The sequence below is a fragment of the Artemia sp. Qi Xiang Cuo genome, chromosome 19, assembly GCF_049724085.1.
Source record: "Artemia sp. Qi Xiang Cuo chromosome 19, ASM4972408v1, whole genome shotgun sequence".
Classification (NCBI taxonomy): Eukaryota; Metazoa; Arthropoda; class Branchiopoda; order Anostraca; family Artemiidae; genus Artemia; species Artemia sp. Qi Xiang Cuo.
Window position 1 is genome coordinate 22,364,070 of NC_142812.1, and position 6,361 is coordinate 22,370,430.

The following is a 6,361-nucleotide window of genomic DNA, read 5'->3' on the forward strand; positions in this document are numbered from 1 at the left end:
TGATTGGAGTGTAACTAGCCCCCCTCCCCCCACGCCCATCACGATCTTACAATCCAATATGGTCCTATTACATAGACAAAAAAGATGTGCAAACTTAAATAAAAACATTGCCGCTGGTAGTGCCATATTAGAATCATAAAAAAACTCATGATGGAATTTTATTACAATGTGTGTAAGCTCCAATGCCCAGGGGAAGGGCAATTTAAAGTTAATTATGGAGAGACTGATTCACTCCTATCAGAGGCAACGCTGTAGCGTTGCCTATTGTAAAGGCCGTATGGCTCCAATGTTTTATTATTATTATTTTTTTCCCCAGAGGCACTTCATATGGAAGGGGTCGTCGTAGAAGCTTCAAAAGGGGCTTATTCAATTGGAAATCGAGAGTTCTAGTGCCCTTTTTAATAGTCGAAAATGATTGGAGGGCAACTAGCCTCCCCCCACGCCTATCATTCCCCGAAACACATCTAATCAAAATTTTGAGATAGCCATTTTGTTCAGCGTAGTTAATTTCCGGATAGAAAATATATTTTTGAGGAGGACACTCCCCCACAACCCTCAGGGCAAGGGTTTTTAGTTATGCCCTGGGGGCATATAAGGTTTTTATAGAAGGCGTTGTCGTAAAAACTCCAAAACAGGCTCATTTGATTGGGAATTCAAGGGCTAGTCCCCTTTTTAATAGTCCAAAATGATTGGAGGGCAACTAGTCCCCCCCACGCCCATCATTCCCCCAAACACATCCAATCAAAATTTTGAGATAGCCATTTTGTTCAGCGTAGTTGATTTCCAGATAGAAAATATATTTTTGAGGAGTATACTCCCCCACAGCCCTGATGGCAAGAGTTTTAGGTTATGCCCTGGGGGCATATAAGGTTTTTTATAGAAGGCGTTGTCGTAGAAACTTCAAAACATGCTCATTCGATTGGAAATTAAAGGGCTAGTGCCCTTTTTAATTGTCGAAAGTGATTGGAGTGTAACTAGCCCCCTCCCCCCCCCACGCCCATCATTTCTTCAAACACATCCAATCAAAATTTTCAGATAGCCATTTTGTTCAGCGTCGTTGATTTCCAGATAGAAAATATATTTTTGAGAAGGACACTCCCCAATCAACCCTCCGGGCAAGGGTTTTAAGTTATGCCCTGGGGGCATATAAGGTTTTTTATAGAAGGCGTTGTCGTAGAAGCTTCAAAAAAGGCTCATTCGATTGGAAATTAAAGGGCTAATGCCCTTTTTAATAGTTGAAAGTTATTGGGGTGCAACTAGCCCCCCACACCTATCATTTCCCCCAACACATCCAATCAAAATTTTGAGATAGCCATTTTGTTCAGCGTAGTTGATTTCCAGATAGAAAATATATTTTTGAGGAGGAAACTCCCCCAGAACCCTCCGGGCAAGGGTTTTAAGATATGCCCTGGGGGGATATAAAGTTTTTTTTATAGAAGGCGTTGTCGTAGAAACTTCAAAAAAGGCTCATTCGATTGGAAATTCAAAGAGATAGTGCCCTTTTTAATAGTCGAAAGTGATTTGAGGGTGACTCAAACACATCCAATCAAAATTTTGAGATAGCCATTTTCTTGAGCGTAGTTGATTTTCACATAGAAAACATGTTTTTGAGGAGGACCATCCCCCACAACCCTCAGGGCAAGGGTTTTGAAATATGCCCTGGGGGCATATAAGGTTTTTATAGAAGGCGTTGTCATAGAAACTTCAAAAAAGGCTCATTAGATTGGAAATTCAAAGGGATAGTGCCCTTTTTAATAGTCAAAAGTGATTGGAGGGCAACTAGCCCCCCCTATGCCCATCATTCCCCCAAACACATCCAATCAAAATGTTGAGATAGCGATTTTTGTTCAGCGTAGTTGATTTCCAGATTGAAAATATATTTTTGAGGAGGACACTCCCCCACAACCCTCAGGGCAAGGGTTTTTAATTATGCCCTGGGGCCATAAAAGGTTGTTATAGAACGCGTTGTCGTAGAAAATTCAAAAAAGGCTAATTCGATGGGAATTTAAAGGGCTATGGCACGTTTCAATAGTCGAAAGTAATTGGAGGGCAACTGGCCCCCCCCCCCCACGCCCATCATTTTCCCAAACACCACCAATCAAACTTTTGAGATAGCCATTTTGTTCAGTGTAGCTGATTTCAAGATAGAAAATATGTTTTTGAGGAGTATACTCCCCACACAACCCTCAGGACAAGAGTTTTAAGTTATGCCCTGGGGGTATATAAGGTTTTTTATAGAAGGCATTGTTGTAGAAACTTCAAGACGGGCACATTCAATTGGAAATTCAAAGGGCTAGTGCCCTTTTTAATAGTCGAAAGTGATTGGAGGGCAACTTGCCCCCCCCACGCCCATCATTCCCCAAACACATCCAATCAAAATTTTGAGATGGCCATTTTGTTCAGCGTAGTTGATTTCCAGATAAAAAATATATTTTTGAGGAGGACAATCCCCCAGAACCCTCAGGGCAAGGGTTTTAATTTATGCCATGGGGCAAAACCTTAAATGCCATGGGGGCATTTAAGGTTTTTATAGAAGGCGGTGTCGTAGAAACTTCAAAAACTGCTCTTTCGATTGGAAATTCCGAAGGCTAGTGACCTTATTAATAGTCGAAAGTGATTTGAGGGCAACTAACCCCCCTCTCACGCCCACCTTCCCCCAAACACATCCAATCAAAATTTTAAGACTTCCATTTTATTAAACGTAGTTTTAATTTCTGAAAATTAGGTCTTTGAGGATTACAACTCCCCCAAAGCCCTCAGGGCAAGGGTTGTAATTTAAGGATTCTCCGAATCCTTCATATTATTTCTTATAGAAGGGATTATCATATAAGCTTTAGAGAGGGCTCATTTGATTGAAAGTTCTTGTTCACTTTTTAAGAGTCAAAAGATGCTGAAGGGCAACTAACCCCTTTCCCTCCTCCACGCCCTAAATGCATCAGATAAAAATTTTGAGATAAACATTTTGTTAAAAATACTTCAAAGTTCTGATAACAAAAAATTCCGGTGTCGACACAGTCCCCCAAGGCCCGGGGGTAGGCATTGTAAGTTATGCCCTGGGGCATAACTTATTAAGGGGGGTTTATAACTTATGAGAAGGGGTTTTGTATGGGAAGAACACACAGGAAATCTATTATAATTATCCAATTATAAGGTTAAAATACATACTCTGTGACAGATGCAAAATTGCTTTGGCACACAAATTCCTATTAAGGTCAATTCCAAACAGTTGTGATCCCTTTGTGTCAGCAAGTTAAATGGTCTAAACCCCCTTATTTGAGCTTTTTTTCAATGCATTAATTGTTGTCAATCGCTGTCTACAAGTTATGCAAGCTGTCTATTGTTCATATATAAGGTTTTTATCAAAGAGGTAATCGTATAAACTTTGAAAAAAGCCTCATTCGATTTAAATTGAAAGTTTTAGATCCGTTTTTTAAAGTCAAGAATAATCGGACAGTATGCACCCCCCCCCATTCCAAAAAAAACTCGAAACTTTTTACAATCAAAATCGAACAAAAATTAATAATAAAAAAATAACTTTCCGAAAAATAAGTTTTTCAAAGAAAAGTAAAGGCCATTTTAAACTTAAGCTCAGGATACAAATACCTGTTAAAATTCAAACTCAAAATGACCAAAATTTACTATTAAAAAACAAATGAAACCTAAAACGATCATAAATCAAATAGAAAATCACAGAAAAAAACATAGAAAAATCAATAATATAAATGAATAAATAGATCTTAAAGCGAGTAATGCTCAAATTGAATATGAAAATCAAGCTTAAAACGAAACAAATATTTTGCTATTAAAGTCTAAATGAAACTTAAAACGAACAGAAAATAAATAAACAATCAATGCGAACAAAAACACAATATATATTAATGTAAATGAAAAAATAAATCTTAAAACGAGTGAAACTTAAATTTAATATGCAAATCAAGTTTGAATCGAATAAAAATAACTACAAACAAGAATTTGGGTATCGTATCACTGCAGAAGCCTAAAACCTACTGCGTCATTGGCGCTTTACTGAAAACGAATTATATAACAAATGTTTTCTTTTGTACTTAATATTGAAAATAAATATTGAAATTACAGTAAAATTTTGAACTGATGAGCTTTTAGCAAATAATATCATTATGCATCAAATATTCAGAGTAATTTATTAGTTCTTTTCAAGATCTGCCAATACACATATAGTTTAACTACAAAAACAATTTGGATGTCTCCCTCTTTTTTAACTGCAAAAAACTAAAGCCTTCTGCGTCAGTGGCGCTTCATTGAAAACGAATTACTCGTATATTACAAATTTATTATTTTCCAGTTCTTAAAGCATTGAAAATGAAAATAAAAATTACAGTGAAAAAAAATCTTGAACTGATGCATCTTTCAACAATAAATATCATTATATATCTAATATTCGTTTTGATTTTGTTTATACTTTCCAAGACTGTTCAAGACATATAGTTTTGCCATTTTTTTTAACTCTGCCATTTTTTTGTAACTAATCAAGTTAGTGTGTTATGAAAACATTCTATGGCTTCTAGGCATTTCTATTTGAGCGGAAAACTGCACCTCAAACTTTGTGGAACATGCATTTTCTTGTATGAAACACCAAAATATAATAAAATGTCAAGTTTCGGAGTGTTCCACCACTCGCAAGCAAGTGCTATTGGTATTTTTGAATCCACGTGGTCAATTTAGGGGGTGGAGGGAGTAGTATCGATATACACAGTCTGAAATACACATGGAATTACACAATCCTGAGGCATGAATATACAGTGCAGTTTGACGTTTACATTGTAAAAAGCGACCAAACCCTTTATATTATATACCTATAAAGTGATCAAACACGTTTTGAGAGTATAATTGTGATTATATAACGCAACCAGACTGGTTTTTGAGACACTTTCATCATAACATGTTTTTTTTGAACCAGAAACTAGAAATTATCAAATTGCGTATTTAGGAATGATTTTGTAGGAAAAGCTGTCTATCACCCATGCGTCATCCAGTGTTCCATTTCTTTGAAGTATGTGCTATCTGACTGGTTTTCTGATTTTTGGACAATTGCCTTTAGTCAAGACTAGTTTGTTAGGAATTTGTCGCTAGATAGCATTTGCGAATTGGATCGTATAAAGATGGAGAAAAAAAGGGTATAGCATTTGCGAATTGGACTATACGAACGATATGAATTGAATAATAGGGAATACACAGAGCTATATAGCATTTGCGAATTGGATCGTATGAAGGTGGAAAAAAATGGTATAGCATTTGCGAATTGGACTATACGAACGATATTAATTGAATAATAGGGAAAAAACAGAGGTAGATAGCATTTGCGAATTGGACTCTATGAACGATATTAATTAATGTTTGAATAATAGGAGCGTGAATGATTCTAATTAGTGCTTGCATCGTATGAAGATAGAGAAAAAGGGTTAAACTGACTGGCAGTTAAGGTAACCCCTAAGAGCATGTTAACTCATAGCTTATTTATTATAAATTTGGAACAATATCAATCTAAGGAAACTTTTAATGATGATAAAATGGTCTTATGACTTGACCTAGCTTTATTTCTTTGATGTGATCTGTATAATATAGATGTTGCGTTTGAACAGTGTTATCAATTTAAATAGAGTTTAACGTTATAGTATACTAAAAAGTTGATACTAAGAGAGATTTAGATGGCAAGAAAAGAATCTTTATAATGGATAGCTTTACTTCTTTGATTTGTTCTGTATAATACACAAGTGGCGTTTGAACAGTGTTGTCAGTTTAAAATAGAGTCTAACGTTATAGTATACTAAAAAGTTGATACTAAGAGAGAAGTAGATGGCAAGAAAATAATTTTAATAATTAAATTTAGAACAAACCTTAGAAATCCTTGCAAATCAAGAAGTAAGGTGTATGTGAGTACGAACCATCAAGGATCATAAGCACCAATGACCCTAACCACCAGAGACCTCAACCCCCCAAAGGCCCCCTATCCCCAAATTCGAAGGGCACCCCCTCCCCTCCATCTTTTTGTCCCCCTCCCCCCATTTTTTGGAAATTTTATTTTTGAATTTTTTTAACTTTTATTTATTATTTTTTAACCTGATATATTTTTTCAACTTTTTTTACATGTCTTCGAATGAGATGAACGATACTTAAAACGAAAAAAATCACATTTAATATTTTCCAAACTCAAAATGAGAATGGTATAGACATGTTAGTCATGACCTTTACTATTAGAAAAATAATGTTTGTAGTAGCACTTTTTTTATTGGACTAAAATTTTTCTGGGGCTTCGAAATTATTCAATTTTTTTTTACGTATCTTAAAATGACATAAAATAGCTTACGGCTCTAACAATTGTACT